At 37.5% G+C, this 18,552-nt stretch overlaps 1 protein-coding gene across 6 annotated transcripts in view; it reads left to right on the top strand.

The window, feature by feature from the left end:
- Positions 1-3,832: 3,832 nt before the first annotated feature.
- Positions 3,833-18,552, top strand: part of LOC120416544 (uncharacterized) — a 161,455-nt gene continuing 146,735 nt past the window's right edge. For 3 of the 6 annotated variants that reach the window (XM_039578275.2, XM_052710082.1, XM_039578270.2), the window contains exons 1-2: positions 3,833-4,184; positions 5,482-5,806. The gene's annotated coding sequence lies outside the window, so the exon portion shown is untranslated. The remainder of the gene's footprint in view (positions 4,185-5,481; positions 5,807-18,552) is intronic. The other 3 variants (XM_052710078.1, XM_052710081.1, XM_052710079.1) reach the window with 3 other exon arrangements.

Raw genomic sequence — 18,552 nt, 5'->3', positions numbered from 1 at the left:
GTACCGTAAATGTTGTAGGTGTAAGCTTCAGAAAAATGGAACAAGGAATTGAACCGGGCAACGATACAGAATATCTAAAAAGTATCATATCCGAAATGTGCGCCATTCCCTTTTTTAAATCAAGAACGTGACCCTCGTCTGTTAGAAAACTTGATCTAACGTTAATCTGTCGATATATTAAAATACCACATCTAAATGTGTTGGTTAAGACTCGGTAAATAGATTTAAACGTCCGTGCTAGGGAAACGTAATAATATTTTACAACTGAGCTTAATTTTTTCTCGCAAAACCAATATTTTCTGTGATATGCCTTAAAACGTTAAATATGAGTTATTTCACCTTAATAGTACAAAAACAGGTGCAGCATTTAAATCAACAATTGCTGATCAAGCTCAAATTTGGTTTTTGCCATCAAAACAAGCAAGAATCTCGATTTTCGTCCATATTGAACCATCCCCTCCTTTTGACACCATCCCAAAGTTTCGCCATTTCGGAAAAAAATGTTAAAAATCTATATTTTCAAACTGCGATACCTCTGAAAGTTTCGGCTAACAATTACGAAAATATTAGTACACAGAAAAGCATATGGTAACGCTTAAATTTCAAAGTTATCCTAGTTTTAGTGAAAAAAATGTTTTTTTTTTTCGTTTGCGTCATTTTTTAGTTCTGCGCACGACGTGCCGAAAAACCCAGTTTTTATTTTCAAAAAATCATATCTCGTTATTTTTTTAATGAACTCCACCCATTTTTGAGTATGTTACGTAAAATTTTCCAAAGAATCTGATCATACGCCCTTTTTCAAATGTTAGGCTAGATTTTACGATCACCTTTTATTTACGATCAAGACAGCTAAAATCGGATTAAGGAAACAGCATCTAACTCCATCGTGCATCTCATGTTGCCATATAAGCACTTTGGCGTTTAATTACAGCTCATACAAGTGTTTTCAACTGAAATCGAGGGATAAATAGGTCAATATGAAGTGAGCAAGCAAGTTTCTATCAACAGTTTTACAAAATAATATGATTAAGTAGTGAAAACCAGCAAGGGGCGAGTGCCTAACCTGGCAAACATACGAGATTTTTACTCTATTTTGGCCAATGAAGTTTGGCCAGGAATGTTTTGAGCCCGATCGATTTTTTTTTCGGTGTATGCTCTTTTGACATGGAATTGATGTATCAATCTCTAATATTCAAAATTCAATATCTCGTGAACTAAAAACATAATTTTGACCCCAACTTCAAAACCTGTGTAAAATATTCTTAGAAACATGATGGTGAGGTGATGTCAAAAGTTTACTAGTGGAATGACCCATTTTTTTAAATTACAGGTATTGGTATACTGCCGCCAGACAACCAATCAGAACCATTTGATCATAAAATTGATCAAAAAATGTCAGGCTTTGTCCCCTCGTAACAAAATGTTCATACATTTTTTTTAAGAATTTTGTATGGAACGCAACACTGCCTTCGACCCCCTCCCCCAAACTACGTTACTTAATAAAAGAACGCTCCCTTAGTACGAGAGGGAAACAAAAATAAACTAAATCATTTCTTCAAAGTTTTATCCTTCAAAGCTTGGTATTATTTTTTAAATCGGCCCCAGTAGGGCCGATTTTTTGAAAAATTGCCAAACTTTGAAGGCTGTACTGAGCTCCAGAGTGCTAAAATGTTTTATTTATCAAAACTTGCGCAAGGCTCTGACCTACACGCCAGTTATTAACCTACAAATTTAGTGGCCAAAATTGCCTAGAAAATTGTAATTTTTTTTTCATTTAAAAATTAAATGCCGTTTCCTGTTACGTCCAAAAAAAAGCAAAGCAATCCACTTTAACGACCCACGGGTCTTTTGTGGGCTCTGTTGCAAGTTTCTGCTCATTTCTAGGCATCCGAAGGTTATGTGTGGTGAGTCACCCAAAACCTCTTTTTACGCAAATGGACCGACGTTTTACTTCCCCATCCGATAGAAGGCCAGGAGGATAAGGCGGGAATCGAATCCGCGCCCCATAGCAACTTAGGGATCGGCTGCCGTAGCCGCTAACCACCGCGCCACGAGGCCCTGCTACGTCCAATCAAGCTCATATTTCGGATTTGGGCTCAGTATGCCCACCGGAACAAGCCTCTGAAAGCCTTAAAAATTATTAAGAATATCCTGTTTGGCAGAATTTTACCGTAAAAATGCAGGAACGTCGGGACTGGCTAGTTTTACGAGCGAATCGACGTCACAGGCCGACATGCTTGTCGACAAAGGTCGACAGACTTGCATGCGATAACTTGAAAAACAAGCCGACATCTTGGACATCTTTCAATCAGGGTACTTGCATGCAAGTCTTGATGGAAGTTACCAAGAAGATGAATATAAGGTAGGTGTGCAATTTGAAGAGGTATTTTTTGTATCATTTACTGTTTGAGTTGTAATTCGTAATAGGGTCCTAAAGCCATTTGTTAATTTGTAAGTACAACGATAAAAAAACACGAATAAAAACAATTTCTGATCACTTTTTTTTTCATTTTCATGCTAAAAAATAAATTGACAAGACATTTTTTTCGATGGATCAACTATGGTCCCCTTGGACAGAGCTGTCAAGTAGGACCTTTTCTGCCAAGAAGGGTCGCGAAGTCAATTTTTTAATTGGTTTAAACATCCATTTTAAATCCACTGCGGTCGTACTAAGGTTTTTTGTACTCAGAAAAATAAGCTTTATTCAGCCCGGGAGCATGTTGACAGCTCCCATACAAACTGAGCGTACCCCGTTTTGTGGGCCCAGTGGGCCTAAAAAAAATGGCGAATAGCTAAAATAAATAAAGTTTTTGCCTTGTTTTGGTTTAAAACGACAAATCAAGCATTCTGGAATCATTTTCTTTTAAAACTTGTTTAGAATTAAGCCACGTTCAAATATTAGTCTAGAACAGTTGAAGTGAGCGTGCCGCAAAAGCCGTCACGAAAAAAAGTTTTCTATGCAAATTTTGAGTTTCGTATTTGATGGGCGGACTCCGACGAGGCCCACTTGCCATCTGTCGGTGAATACGCGCAACTCACGAAAACTGTCATCTTAGGGTCCGGTTGGCTTTATTTGTGTAAACAATAATATCACAAACTTAAGCTCAATTTTAGTATCCAATTCTCTCCTCGAAGTCAAACTTTTTAAAAGATTAACCTAAGCAGGTAAGTGTCTGTAGTGAAGAGTCAGCCATTACGGAAATCTTACCGCACAATGTCAGACAAATTTGTCTGTTACAGCTATTTGTTTGCATAAGGGCACTGTGACGTTTTGGCACTGGACCTATCCCAATCACGAAATATCCTACTGGAATTTGGGAATATTTCTGGTAGAATGCTATTAGAATATCCAGCAGTGTTAGAACTCAGCTAGAATCTTGCTAGAACGCCGTGCCTTAGCCCAGTTATTTGAATTTGAATTTTTTTTTTCGATATAATAGAGTTATCTACGTGCGCATGTATTGCGTGTTTGTACACGAAGGGTTTTTAGGTTAAAATTTGTACCCGCCAGCAAAAACAAATGGTAAGCTAGTGTGCGTGAGATGGGGCTTAGATAGCTCTATCGAGAAATTAAAAAGAGAGATATGAGCCGGTAACATGGAGTGAAACTTTCACAGCTGTTATGGAATACTTCACTGCAGCTTGACAGAAAGTTTAACTCCTGGTTGCATTTTTAATTTCTCGATAAATCTTTGATCTGAGTAAATCTTCATTAGCGTGTACGACATCGCACCTTCACTTGCACAACTATGTCAACATACTCACCTCTCGCAACACAAAACCTTGCGCGATTCCAGTCGCCGCCGCGGTGAGAGAGCGCCAGAGCAGATTCTCGCCAGTCGTGTTTGAGCTGTGTTTGCGTGTGGACAACGACGGACGACGATGGCGTATCGGCGTCGCGGTTCAAGGCCTATCTAGTGACAAATTCAAGTGGATTACTAACCGATTCAAATCGACGCAGCGGTGTCGTCGATTGCCGCGTTCGTGTCCGCGATAACCGGGTTCCGGACCGACGGTCGGTTCCGATTTCGACTTGTACGGCCCGCCAAGCCAGATTGAAGGAAGAGAGTTTACTGAACTGAAGTTGTGCAAGGATTTCCAAGACCCGGAGTTGGTCACGGTCCAAGTGGGCTTTGACTAGAGTGGGTTCAGGCTAGTTAGCGGATTGATTTCCTGTTGAAATTGTAAGTTCCGATCGGTAATAGGCCGGATTTGGCGGATTTCAGTCATCTTGGTCCGCAGGAAGAAGGAGTGTCTCGGGACTTTTTTTTTCTCCTGCCCCAAGATTGTCTGGAGAAAAATCCTGGTTGGCAAAATTCGTTTTGCTCTCTCGCGTGAACTTTTGTTTTCCTCACCAACACAAGCATTGAACGCCAAAACTGTCGTTGCAAAGCGACGTAAACGCCGAATCACCGGTTCAAGGAAAGTCTTGATCTTCAAGTCCGGAGAAGGGAACTCCGTAACGTAACGCTTTTGCTACGCAAAAATCTAGATTGACACAGTTAAAAAAACCTAAAATGAAGTTCACGCAATCGTCTTTTATCGAGCAATTAAAAGTGCAACATGGAGTTAAACTTTCTGTCAAGCTTCTGTGAAGTTTACCATGACAGTTGCGAAAGTTTAACTCCATGTTACCGGCTCACATCTCTCTTTTTAATTTCTCGATAAGCAGTACCATAGCCAAACTTTTTGGCCCAGACAACGTCAAAACAAGTACAAACTTGCTGCTGGATCTTTTCCAAATCACTTCTACAAATTGCCACTCAATATGTGGCTGTTATGTCATGTCATGTGGTGTCAAACTAATAAAGGACCCCGATGGTTTGACAACTATTCTAGACAACTTTTTCAAACGGTCATATCAGCATAGAACACCCATGGCGTTAAGACCTTTTGAAAATGTACTTTAGCATTGTTGTCAAACTGTCGTGGTTCAACCACTTAAGCAAACTAAAACAGGGTACAAACTAAAAAGTGTCAAACTATCGAAATGTCAGCAGTTAAACATTCTGTCAAGCTTATGTGATGTTTTCAAGTGCGTAAAGTATTTGAAAAGACCCATTTCTTTATCAAAAATTACGTTTCTAAATCCACGAAAAATTAACTTTGGTCGTTTACATCACTTTGCAACTGTTTTGTCAACACACAAACGCTATCCTGCTCCTTTGCAAGTATAGAGTTATCTAAGCCTGCTCTCACGCACACTTGCACACCATTTGTTTTGCTGGCGGGTACAAAATTTAACCTCAATCTTTTTCGTGTACGTACACGCAATACATACGCACGTAGATAACTCTATTGATACGTGTGTGTGTGTGTGCAAAAACAGACATGTGTTGGTGAGGGCGAGCCCTTCACCGCCACACGCATACACAAATCCCAGTCGGCTAGATCGCACAGTGGTCGGGCTGGAATCAAGCTGGAGGAGAGAGAGTTGGGTTCAGCTTGTGAGATGTAAATGTTTTCTTTTTGTTCTTGCAGTCGCCAGTGTTGGCACTCTCCGGCAGTGTTTCAGTGCTTGGAGGGAAGCTAATTATTTTGCGTGAACGAAGGAAGATTCAAGTGTTGGATAGTGTGTACATCAGTTGGGGAGTTGCTGGAAAAAAGTGAATGATTTAAGATTGTGCATGTGAAGTGAGAAAAAAAGTATAAAAGTTTGCTTGAATATTGCATTCTGTTCAAGTGCAGTTGCCTTCAGTCCGTGCCCCCAGAAACAACAATTACTTCGGAATAGTGACAATTTATTTGGGATAAATTGTCCCTAATTATTGGATAAACGACATCTGCTCGTGCAAGCTTGCTACCGGTAAGTGTTATTGATTTGCTTGTGTGGGTATGGGTTTGGTACTACTTGAACTCCAGATGCTTCGTTTTTGTTTTAAACGGACATGAAACATGATTTTTCTGTCAAATTATTTTGCCAAACTCATAAAATTACTTTGAACAAACTAATTTTAATGTACTTTTGTTCCTCGGTCCTAATAGGTCTATAGTCGTAGCACCTAAAAGGACCGAATACAAAATAAGTTGTGAAAAAAACTAATTTTAATCTTTCTTTGTCTCTAATTTTTTTTCTAATAAAAATAAATGTTTTGTTTAAACTGTTGTCAACTTTGGGACTTTTTAATCTAAAATCTAACATCAACAATTAACGCTACACATTAATCAGAACTTTGGCACCCAGATTTTTGATACAGACATTTTAGTATCTTCCTACAGTAATCAATCGATATGATACAATCCTTGACCTGATGCACAGTTTGTACTAACAGGCTATCGTAACCAATAAAACAACACATTACAAAATTACAAATCTTCAAAACTACGGAAACTATCGATATATTTTTTTATTCATCCCCTAAGCTACTATTTCCACAAAGATTTACAACGAAATTTGTAAATTTTTATGAAGAATTATGCCAGTTTTTGATTTTTTTTTACCTGTACTATGCTGCCGCTCCAGTCTAGTCCGTCCCATATGTAAAAAGTGAGTGCTGAGATATTGCCGTGAGAAGCCCAAAAAATGTTTCACCTTTTTTTTTGCATTTCTAATCATAAATTTTTACATACTTTTTCAACAACTATTTCAACATTGGTTCAAAAAGTGCCGCTATCCTAAAATTGACTCAAAAAATTTGAAATTTTAAGGTAAATTTGGTAAATTTTCGTGCTGGGACTGACCTGACTTTATTTATCCATCAATAAAGGCAAGTCTGTCTATTTTTCAAGGTAGGCTTGAACATTCACAACAGAAATTTGCCTGTCATTTGTTAGTTTGTTTTAGTAGTTTTCCAAGTTATTTTTATCAAAGATTTGAAAGTTTGATTGTTTCAGGTTAATTTAATTCGGCAGATGATTTTAGAAAATTTCCTGGCTACAAAAATGTAACCAGCAACGTTGTATTATTTCTTTACCTTTTGTAGGAGAACAAATGAATATTAAATTTTGATTGCATGTATCAACATCTGGACCCTTGAAACGAGTAACCCAGAATCGTTGAACGGAAGGGGAACCTAATCCAGAACCAGACCTTGGCTTATTCATTCAAGAAGGAATAATACTGATTGTACTGAATATTAGCTCAATGGGTTGTCGTTTTTTTTATTACTGTGGTTATCCCAATCATGAGGAAAAAAGGCAGGATAGGTTTTCGATTATCGACAAAATTCAAAATATACCGTAAACATGACAACTTTATGTGTTTTGAAGTTCTGCTAGTACTTAGGTTCATAGTCTGTATAAAAATAATAATTACACAATTTTTTCTATTGATTTGTTAGACATTTCCATACAAGGAACTGACTTGCCTTTATTTTGCATATGGGACAGCACCAAAATGATTTTTGTTTTGGAATTTTTAGAACAAAAATAACTTTTTTATCAAATAGGCTTAAAGTAGATGTTAAAACAAGACAATTCTTAGGTTTATCTCAAAATCGAAAAAAATACATATGGGACGGACTTGCTTCGAGCGGCAGTATGATCAAACACGTTATTTCATGCAGCTTTATATCCAATCTTTTATGTTTACTGAAAACGTGAAAAGGGTGAAGTTATCGAAAACCGACGATGGATGATCTCAACATTTTTTAAAGGAGGTATTAGACTATAACAAACAAACTCACATAAATTTGCGAGTTTGGCAAACTGTCAAACAGGAAAAAGTGCGGGTTAGTTTGTTCGTTTGTCATAGTCGAATACCTCCTTTACTGATAAAAGTGGGACGTGGTAAAAAAACGTTACTTAATTAACCCTTAGGTGGTTGGTGCCTTCCTTACATTCATAAAGTGAATACACTACACAGCCTCTAAAAAGTGTAGAAATAACACTTATTTTTATCTAAATATCTGAGATCCGGCCGAAAAAAAGTGTATACAAAACACTAATATACTTATAACTTTTGATAGGGTTGCCTACTTGAGGATGGGTCGCATGATAGATCCGGATAACTTTTTTTTATCGAAATATTTGAGATTCGGCCTAAAAACATTAATATAAATAACACTTAAGTGCTCATAACTTTTGATGGGTTTATCGGATCTTCAATCTATTTATTTATTTATTAAAATTGAACGCGTTATGGTCTTTCAAATACCTTTCTAGCAATATATATCATGTTTAGCTAAAATCTTTTTTTAGCATAACTTTTGAAGTATTCGTTTAAACTTCATAATATTAACTAGGGTCAAGTGGGACCCCAAGACGGATCGAATGTCTGGAGATCCGGAGATAATCGTGTGCATATTTTTCGGTGCACGGACTTATAGACATACAAAGCACAGACATTTGTTTAAAATTTGATTCTGAGTCGATAGGTATATACGTGAAGGTGGGTATACGAGGTCGAATAAAGAAGTTCATTTTTCGAGTGATTTTATAGCCTTTCCTCATTGAGGTTAGGAAGGCAAACCGATGAAGAAAATCTATTTGGAGCTCTCAAACGATATTTTGAGAAATCTTTGCCTCACTATAAAATATTTTGGGAGCTTGTTTCTCTCTCAACTTTTTGGATGGAGATCTTCTGTTCTGATTACTTAAATATTATAAACAAAAAAATAAGGGTGATTTCGGTTGTTACCATAAAGTGTATACAGTATAGACTCGATTATCTGAAGCCGAAGGTTTCATTTCCCCTTTTTTGACTAATTTGAGAAGTTGATTGCATGTAACATTACCAAATGCATTTTCTTAATACTTCATAAGTGCTATTTTCGCCTCCATCTTGGATTTTAAAATTTGTGATATTTTTTAAGGTCATTATTTGGTGAATCCGAAATGAAATCATTCCAAAAACTTCGGATAACGGAGTCTACGATACCTTAAGGTAAAACGGAAAGGCAGCGCCATATTGATACCACGACTCCAGTTTTTGGAAGTACCTTCAAGGAAAATGACGTAACTTACGAAGTTCTTTTTTTTTTACCTAAGACGCTAAGGTCGACAGCAAGCAATCTGTCGAGTTCAGAATTTGATTTAGGTTGAGCAGAAGTTGTCCATGAACTGGCGTCCCGTTCCACCTTTTCCTGGAAGTGATATCTAGAACTTAGAAGACGTTCAGGATAGCTGTTGACACTGTTTGTGAATGACCCCTCGGACAAATATAGAAAAAAATTGGGCGAAGGAGGGGCCCGGGCCCCATCAGGCCCCTCCTAGTACCGCCAGTGATTTCATGTAACTTTATTGTTTCATACTGTAACACTTCAATTAACTTCCAACTAAATTAATTTTTACAAGGATACTTTTTGGCACATTATTTAACATGTGATATTTTTACAGTGTAAAGAGCATACACAAATCTGGCAAATCTATTAAATTTTGCAACGGCTGATTGACTATCATCAACTTTGACCTTTATCTTAGAAAGTAAATAGTTTACTCATACAAACATAGAAAATTCAGTTGTAAACCCGCCACATTCTGCGAACTACTTGCATTCCAATCAGAATAAATTACAACGGGATCCATGCATCGTTTACTTTTGTATTGGTACCGGAATTTAAAGGACCTCCGTTTCGCATGTACACACAGTCAGTCTCCACACCACCGCCATCACCAATACACGGGCCAAGCACACCCAATTAGAAGCACGAGAGCAGATGAGATGGAAAGTCGAGAATATCCAGCCAGCATCCCATCCTGGTTACAGATTGTCTAGGGAACAGATTGGCCAATGTTTCTGGACACCAAACGCGCTGGACACCAACCGCCCTTTACGCCCAGCAAAACTGGCAGTGCTGCAAGCGCAAAACATACGTTGCCAGTGCCTGTTTATTTTGCATTGGCCAGTCTGTTTCCCTAGACAGTCTGTAATCCTGGTTGGTTTGCCGGGTGAGGAAACAAAAAAACTTTATGACGTTCCCAGAGTGTGTGCTTTACGCGGATTTACGCGCATGCGACTGTCAGATTTTGCCGACGTTGCCCCCCAGGGGGGGTATGGTGGGCTCTCGGAAGAGGACATTTTCTTGCCGAGTATGAGATGAGGGGGAAGATTCTGTCTGGCTGGATAACTTCGTTATCATCGTGCACTTGCTTGAGGGATTTCCTCTTGAAATACTTTAAGTTGGGTTTCTTCAGAAATGTCAGGTTATAAATTTAGAAACTTTTGACTTTGTTTCTTCATGTTAATTATCAATGTTAAATTTTCATACTGCGAAATATTCTAATCATTCTTTATAAAAGAAAGATCTTCCAAATACCCGCTGATGCTTAAAAATTTAAGGTCCGATGTCATTATCATTATATTTCCCTCTCACTAGAAGTATTCAATAATTTCTTCAAAAAACAATTCAACACGATTCCTAATAAATTTAAGAATAGTTTTGTTAAAGATTTTTCTCTAATTTTTAAGAAACAGATTACACGATTTTCGAAAAGGTCTACTGGTAAACCTGTTGTGAATATAATAAATTCATGTTTAGCTAAACGACACATCATCAATTTCTAGCATCGATTTATGGATTTCCAGTTTTCATAATTTCCTTTTAAGCCAATCGTATAAAGCCACACAAAAAAAAATCATGAATAGTTTGTCGGTCTTTCACCTCCCAGCAAGCTCCAAGTGACGCAAAATGCAAATTCGAAAAAAGCAACAACACCTTGGAAGCTCTCCAACGGTCATGCTCGAATGCACCACCAACGTAGACTTAGACACAACCGCAGCGGCGAATGGCATAATCTTCTCGCACTGGCCTTCCCTTTCCAAGTTGGATTAGCTCTAACGCGCTAAGTCTGAACACTATTCGTGTTCCGTCTTCTAAAGGCAAGTCGTCGCTGCAAGGTGTAGGTTCGTCGCTGTTTTAAGCCGAACGTCGTCCGTAACCTGCTTATCCGCTCAGCGATGACCTAAATATGGGGGAAATTGTCTACAGTGAGGGCTGTTTGTTCGATTTTTTGATGAATTCATGTTTTAAAGCCTTTAGAATTTCTAGGAAGTTCAGCTTAAGAGGCAGTATTTGTAGATTCTGCTCGGTTTGTTCTAGAGGTCGTATCGAGGTGCTCCGATTTTGATGAAACTTTCAGCGTTTGTTTGCCTATGCACGAGATGAACTCATGTCAAATATGAGCCCTCTACGACAAAGGGAAGTGGGGTAAAACGGGCATTGAAGTTTGAGGTCTAAAACACATGAAAAATCATAAAATTGCTCGCATTTCCATAAAACTTCATCAATTCCAACTCTCTTAGATGCATTCGAAAGGTCTTTTGAAGTCTTTCAAAATGTGCTATAGACATCCAGGATTGGTTTAACTTTTTCTCATAGCTTTTGCAAATTACTGTTAAAAATGGATTTTTTAAAAACCTTAATAACTTTTGGCAACAGCCTCCTACACCCATACTCCCATAGGTCAAAAGTTAGGGAATTTCATGGACTATAAGCCTACGGTATTAACTTTTTGGCCAATCGCAGTTTTTCCCATAGTTTTACGATTTTTCTAGAACAAACATTTTACAACGTTAGTTTTTGCCCTGTAGGCTTCCATAGCGGCACTTTTTGGTCTCAATTTTGTCATATTCGGAATCCTCGAACAATTTCACGTATGTTAGAAGTATTGGAGTTGTAATTTTGATTTAAAAAATAATTAAATAAAACATTCTTGAAAAAAGAAATAGATCTTATTTACCCTATGATCAATACGTCAAATGCTGTATCAAGTAGGCGAAAACTTGTTTTACCCCTAATCCGACAAAATTCTAAATAATATTTTAATTAATTCGAAATGGCATTTTTTCCAATCAAATTCAAAATTCCAACACCTCAATCTAATGTAAAATTTTCTGAGGATTCCGAATATGACAAAATTGAGACCAAAAAGTTCCGTCTTCTTGGCCTATAGGGCAAAAACTAACGTTGTAAAATGTTTGTTCTAGAAAAATCGTAAAACTATGGGAAAACTGCGATTGGCCAAAAAGTTAATACCGTAGTCCATGAAATTCCCTAACTTTTGACATATAGGAGTATGGGTGTTGGAGGCTGTTGCCAAAAGCTATTAAGGTTTTTAAAAAATCAATTTTTAACAGTAATTTGCAAAAGCTATGAGAAAAAGTCAAACCAATCCTGGATGTCTATAGCACATTTTGAAGGACTTCAAAAGACCTTTCGAATGCATCTAAGAGAGTTGGAATTGATGATGTTTTACGGAAATGCGAGCAATTTTATGATTTTTCATGTTTTTTAGACCTCAAACTTTAATGCCCGTTTTACCCCACTTCCCTTTGTCGTAGAGGGCTCATATTTGGCATGAGTTCATCTCATGTATAGACAAACAAACCCTGCAAGTTTCATCCAAATCGGAGCACCTCGATACGACCTGTTTCACATCGGTGAAAAACTCGCTCTTAATTTTATAAATTTCTTCTAAAAAGATCAACGTAGCGACCGTTGACTGTACTTTCACCATGTTGCCTAGACTCTTAAGGTGCAGCCGGACACCTTGTCCGGCGAATTCCTTTAGCGGATACCCAGCATACGGGGACCACGTTGAACGGTGAGCGCGTGCTTTGCGCAACCTTTTCTCGCGGATCGGAAATTTAAGTTCACTGCGGGACACTTCGGTTCTTTAAATGACTTTCCAGTTGATAGATTGAACAATTTTTTTTGTGTATTGCATTAAGTTGAAAAAACTTAGTTTGCTATAGGTGCACAAAACACGTTATTGAATGTTCCAAGATCAATTCTCTGGGTCCTTACCCAATAGATCTCTCTTCATATGTACCAATCACGCAAAACAGGCTGGGCACCTCCAGCTAGTGAAACCTAGTAATTAAATATAGTCTATTCTATGATGGCAAAGTCCACCTTTATGGGAAATCGATATCACACAAGGTATACAGAGCTCGGAGTGTGATCAACGCTGAACGTATTAAGAGTGCAGCTACAATCGATCAGCTGGGATTGCATCAATGGCGCTTGTGTGAATTTTTCCAAGTACATAATCAATTTAAGCTTGACTAAGGCGTGACTTGCTAAGGCTGAGCTCGAGATGATTTTATCACTATATGCATTCAGTCCTCAACCAGTCGGATTGGCAACTAGCCAAGGTCAAATCAAAACTCAACGCGTTAATCATTGAATCTTTTCACGGTTACCAGTTGCTAATTAAACATGGTCCTCACGACTGAGCTTTTAGGATAGTTTTGAGGTGACAATCAAGTCATATCAAATCAGCAAAATTTGAGCAAACTTTGTGTGAATATGTTAGATTGGTGATTTATTTGTATTTAGTGGTATTCATCAGATTCGTTCAAAGAGAAAACATTGTTTGATATAATACCACAGTAAACAACGTTACTTAATCCACCCTTAGGTGTTTGGCGTCTTACTCACATTTAAAGGGTGCTATCCAAAATCCTAAAAGTGCGTAAATAACACTTAAGTGCTTATAACTTTTGATAGCGTTGTCAGATCTTCGATGTTTTGGACGCGTTAGAAAGGTCTTTTGAATACCTATTCAACGATATGTCGCACGAGAGATCCGGACAACGTTTTCATCAAAATATCTGAGATCCGGCCTCCAAAAAGTGCGTAAATAACACTTAAGTGCTTATAACTTTTGATAGAGATTCTTACAAAAACCACCCTTTTTACAATCTTCCGGACTTTTGTTAAAATCGTTTTTTTAGCATAACTTTTGAAGTAGTTAACTAAACTGCATAATTTTTAATAGCGACTTATGGGACCCCAAGACGGATCGAATGACGTCAAAACGGACAAAATCGGTTCAGCCAATGTTGAGATAATCGAGTGCCCATTTTTTGATCAACATCCCACCACACACACAGACATTTGCCCAGAATTTGATTCTGAGTCGATAGGTATACATGAAGGTGGGTCTAGGAGGTCTAATTCAGAAATACATTTTCGAGTGATTTTATAGCCTTTCCTCAGTAACGTGAGGAAGGCAAAAAACATGGTCAAATTATATCTAAAAAGAGGTACCGTAAAACGGGGTGACTTTGATAGCCGGGGTGACTTTGATAGGTTTGCGATGTTTCCGCAAAATGAAGAGTACAATTAAAATACGTAAGGAATGGTTCAGAAACATACTGACCGTGGTAGACAAGTGTTCAGAGTACCTCAAGAAGAACATTTCATAAATTTTTGAAAGGTTTATAAAGTTAGATAACTATAGTTAACAAAATGTTGATGGAAGTCATTATTTTAAACTTCTCAAAGTGTCATGATTTTCTCAATGAACATGATTTTTAATCGGAAAACGGAATGAATTTTCGGATTCTTTGGACAATTTTCCACTAGGAGATAGTTAAAAAAGTTTGTAAAAAAATAAATAATATGTGTTTTTGAAACACAATTATAAAAACTCTCTAAATTTATAGGCAATTTCAGTTGAACAAATTTCATGTAAAATGTGAAAACTTGTGATTCGTGCTTCGAATGCAGTATAAAATGCAATATAAATCGATAATTTATAAACAAAAACTGGTTTTAACAAATTTCAGGCAAAATTCTGACTTTTTAGCAATTTTACCTAAAGTTTATATATTTTTTTTAAAAAAGCTTATAAACTTAGTTAACTTAACATAAACATTGATTTTTTTTCTTACAAACTGTATCAGCTACTTTAGTGATGGTACATTTGACGTTCAAATAAAGTTTGAACATCTTAAATATGATTTTAACAAAAAAAAACTATGACTATCAAAGTCACCCCGGAATTAAAACTAAGAATTTTTAATGTAACTATTTTTCTAAACACTATTGAAAAAACTTTTTTTCCAAAATAGTGCATGGACTTTGTGTGGCCAACCCCAGTACATGTTTTAAAAATAAAAATCTTGAGAAAAACCTTACCTTTTGGAAAATATTCTAAAAACAAATTGAAATCCTATCAAAGTCACCCCGGTTTACGGTACATCTTTTATGTCAGAAAAAGGTTTAATTTTACCTCTAATAATGTGTAAATTTACATCTGGCAGACGCTAGGAAAAAATATCTGTAATTCCAAAACATATCAAACCGGCGATAGTTCTATCTAGCTAACTAAGTCCGCGCCCCAACCCGCACGGCCAACTCGCCGCTGTGAAAACTGGAATGTCAAAGCCAATGTACCACTATGGTTTTTTTTATTGTGTTTTTTTTAGTATATTTTCCATGTTTCAACATTAAAATAAAATTGCCTGTTTTTTTGATTATCTACTACTATTTCGAGGCTCTTAACATAAACTTTTCACATAAAGCTCGTGGACCCACCTTCATGAGTAGATATCGACTATGAATCGAAAACTGAACAAATGTGTGTGACCAAAACTGTCACGATTCAGGCCAAACAGGTTGCATTTGACTCGGCTAGGGTCCCACAGATAAAAAAATAGTTTTGATAGGTAGCTCAAAAGTTATGTATACTAATGTGTTTTAGCAAATATTTATTAGACTGGCTCGTCGTTATATGAAAAATTTAAAAAATGATCAAATCAAACCAGAACAAAGTTTTTTTGATGCCTTTTGGGCCTCAAAACAGCCCCCTAAACTTTGGGAGCGATTGGTTGAGCCCACACTATGCGCATTTCATTTTTATTTTGTATGGGAATTAGTATGGAAAATTCCTCTTTTTTACATTTTGACTTTTATCATTCTTATTTTTCACTAAACTTTTCAAATGAACACAATAGCTTTAAAATTTAGAAAATTCTCTAAAACTTTCCTCAAGAAAGTATTGTACTGTCTTGCTCCTGTCAAAAGATACAGGCTGCTCAAAACTGGTATAAAACGTGTTTTTAACTCGGAAATCCCGTTTTAGACCAGTTTTGAGCACGCTGTACCTTTTGACAGGAGCAAGATAGCACAATACTTTCTTCGGGAAAGTTTTAGAAAATTTTCTCAATTTTTACGCTATTGTGTTGGTTTGAAAAGTTTAAAGGAAAATAAAAATGATAAAAATCAAAATGTAAAAAGAGGGGATTTCCATACTAATTCCCATACAAAATGAAATGCAATGCGAAAAAGTGTGGGCTCAACCCAGGGGGTAGCAAAGAAGACGCCATCTTGGAAGTTCAGAAAACAAACACTGAGAATCAGTATTATACATATTACTATGGTTACACGAAGTGTGTTATCCTGGTTGAACTCAAAAGTCCCAAATGTGTAAAAGCAAACTGAATTTTCAGCCAATTTTGAGATGGAATCTACAAGAATATGATAGAATTTGTCATCAGCAACACAATTCACGTATTTTTTTTCAGGAATTTATCATTTAAATTGCGAAAAATTTGAAAATCAAATTCCCAAACAATGATTTGTTATGGGCTACCATTTGCAGCTAGTGCTTTTGTTGTGGGCTCTCATTTGACAACCGTGCTAATGTCAACTGTTGTCAGTTTGCTTTGGTCGTAATAGGGTTGCCATCCCCCCGGCTCAACCAATCGCTCTCAAATTTTAGGGAGTTGTTTAGCAGCCTAAAAGCTATCGAAAAAAACATGTTCTGAAAAATCGACTATCTCGAGCCATCCAAATATTTATATCATCATAGCGTTTGATAGGTAATCGAAAGACCTTACAAACGAATCTAAAATTTTAAAGATCTGGCAACCCTGTCTCATGTTATACCCACTGAAGTGATATTGATGTAATTTTTGAATTAGGATCTCATTTGTCTGTATGAAAACTATGTCCGGATCATTCATCCGACCGTCCAAAAGTGTGTAAAAAATCTGAAATCTGGCAACCATGTCTCAAGTTAAGATCGCTTAGAGTGATATGTATTTACTTTTTTGAAGCCGGACTTCACTTATTTGTTTGTAAACAAAGGCTGGATCCATCATCAGACCTATCGTTGGGGTGGTAATCAAAAGACCTCAATTCCAAAAGAGTCTCAAAGAGCAAAGATCTGTCAAGGTTGAAGGTTCCTTGGAGTAAAAAGAGGTTCGGGTACTCTCCCCATTCCGAAGGCTTCGGACTCCTATGGTTCGAGCAGACATTTTCAATAGTGATCACAAATGACCTCTGGGTCGTTAATGTGGATGGTTTGTTTTTTTTTTGATCGCTATACCCTTCGATATTTTGATGCAGGAATTATCAAATGATAGTTTGCAATACTGAACTGCAGTTCAGTGGATTTTCATCAAACTTTTGCTTCAAAAATGATCAATTCCTTTCTTCCAACAAGACCGCTCTGAATATTCGCACTGCAACAGTGTAATGACCTAATTACACTTAATTGCTCGTGCTGTTCACAGACCTTACCCTTACAACTGCCGAACACTGCTGTTCCAGAATATGCAAACGGAACGAGCATGTGCACTGACGAATCGAAATCGAATTAAAACCCACTGGACCATATTTGCAACAACTCACTTCATGAGTTGGTTCATGGTATTCACGAACAGGGACGCACTTTGCAACTCCCTTGTTCATAACGGTGGAATGCATCCGAACTCGTGTTTACCTCCAAGGGGTGGCGCAGGATAGCGCACGCCATTTACACCGGACTTGTTTTTAATAACATTATCATCATTATTGCCGCCATCAGCAGCAGCACACCACACACTTAGACTGGTGTAGCCGTCGAATGAATGAATCATTACGCAGTCGAATCAACTCTCTCTTTCTTGAAGCGTTTAAAGTGCGCCTGAACCATGAGCTAAACGAGAGTACGGAAGGGCAGTCGATCGGTACCGGTCCATGGACAACCTTCAATTAGACTTTGCCGTTAAACGGAGCCATAGATGATTAATAGAGCATTTTTTTTCAAATGGACTCGTTCAACACTGATCAAGTCTAAGCCTCTTTGGAAGCAATTCCAAACCATGTATCTGATCTTTAAAGTTCATGGACTTGATCGCCGCCATAGGGTTGCCAAATGTGATCATTCTGCCATAGAACCAAGTTCAGTCACATCTCCCGTTGAAAGCAAACTTGACGGACCGGAACATCCGGTCCTGGTTGGTCTTCAGGGCGGTCGAACCGTACTCGACCGTAGGGCATTCTAGCTTAATTAAATTTAAATGAGCTGCCGCCGGTGATGATGTGATCGTAGAGCCGTTGATCGCTTATTACATCAAAACCTCTCAATCCGCCGTAATGGCCAAACAATGATCGCTCTCTTTGCGTGCCAGGCCAAAAAGGCATTTTTGTTTGCCATCAGTTTGGAGGCCTTCGGGTGGCCACCAAATGGTGCCGGCCGGTCCGTTTTGCAGCATTTTGTGGTGGGCTGAGGATTGTGACTGAGCAGTCATTGTGAGGCTTTTTTGTTCGGCAAAAGCAGTAAACTGACGAAAGTTCTATTGAGGAAAGATCAAAAATCATTATTTTTATTAACTTGCTCCAAGGATGAAAATACAAAAAAAAAAGCTAAATTCACCTATATGGGGTTGATGCCTTCTCACTACTTACAAAAAAAAAAAAAAAAAAACAGAATAATCAATTCTCTTCGAACTTTTAGTCTCATTCGGAATATCTCTTAATTACTCAATTCAATTCAATTCAATTGGGTACTAAAGCCTTATGTCAATTTTTATGTACAACGGTAAAAAACACGATCAAAAACCATTTCGGATCACTTTTTTTTTCATTTAATGCATTTTTTTTACAGGGCCACATT

Source organism: Culex pipiens, chromosome 3 (assembly GCF_016801865.2).
Source record: "Culex pipiens pallens isolate TS chromosome 3, TS_CPP_V2, whole genome shotgun sequence".
In the NCBI taxonomy this organism is placed as follows: Eukaryota; Metazoa; Arthropoda; class Insecta; order Diptera; family Culicidae; genus Culex; species Culex pipiens.
This window is presented reverse-complemented; position numbering and strand designations above follow the sequence as displayed.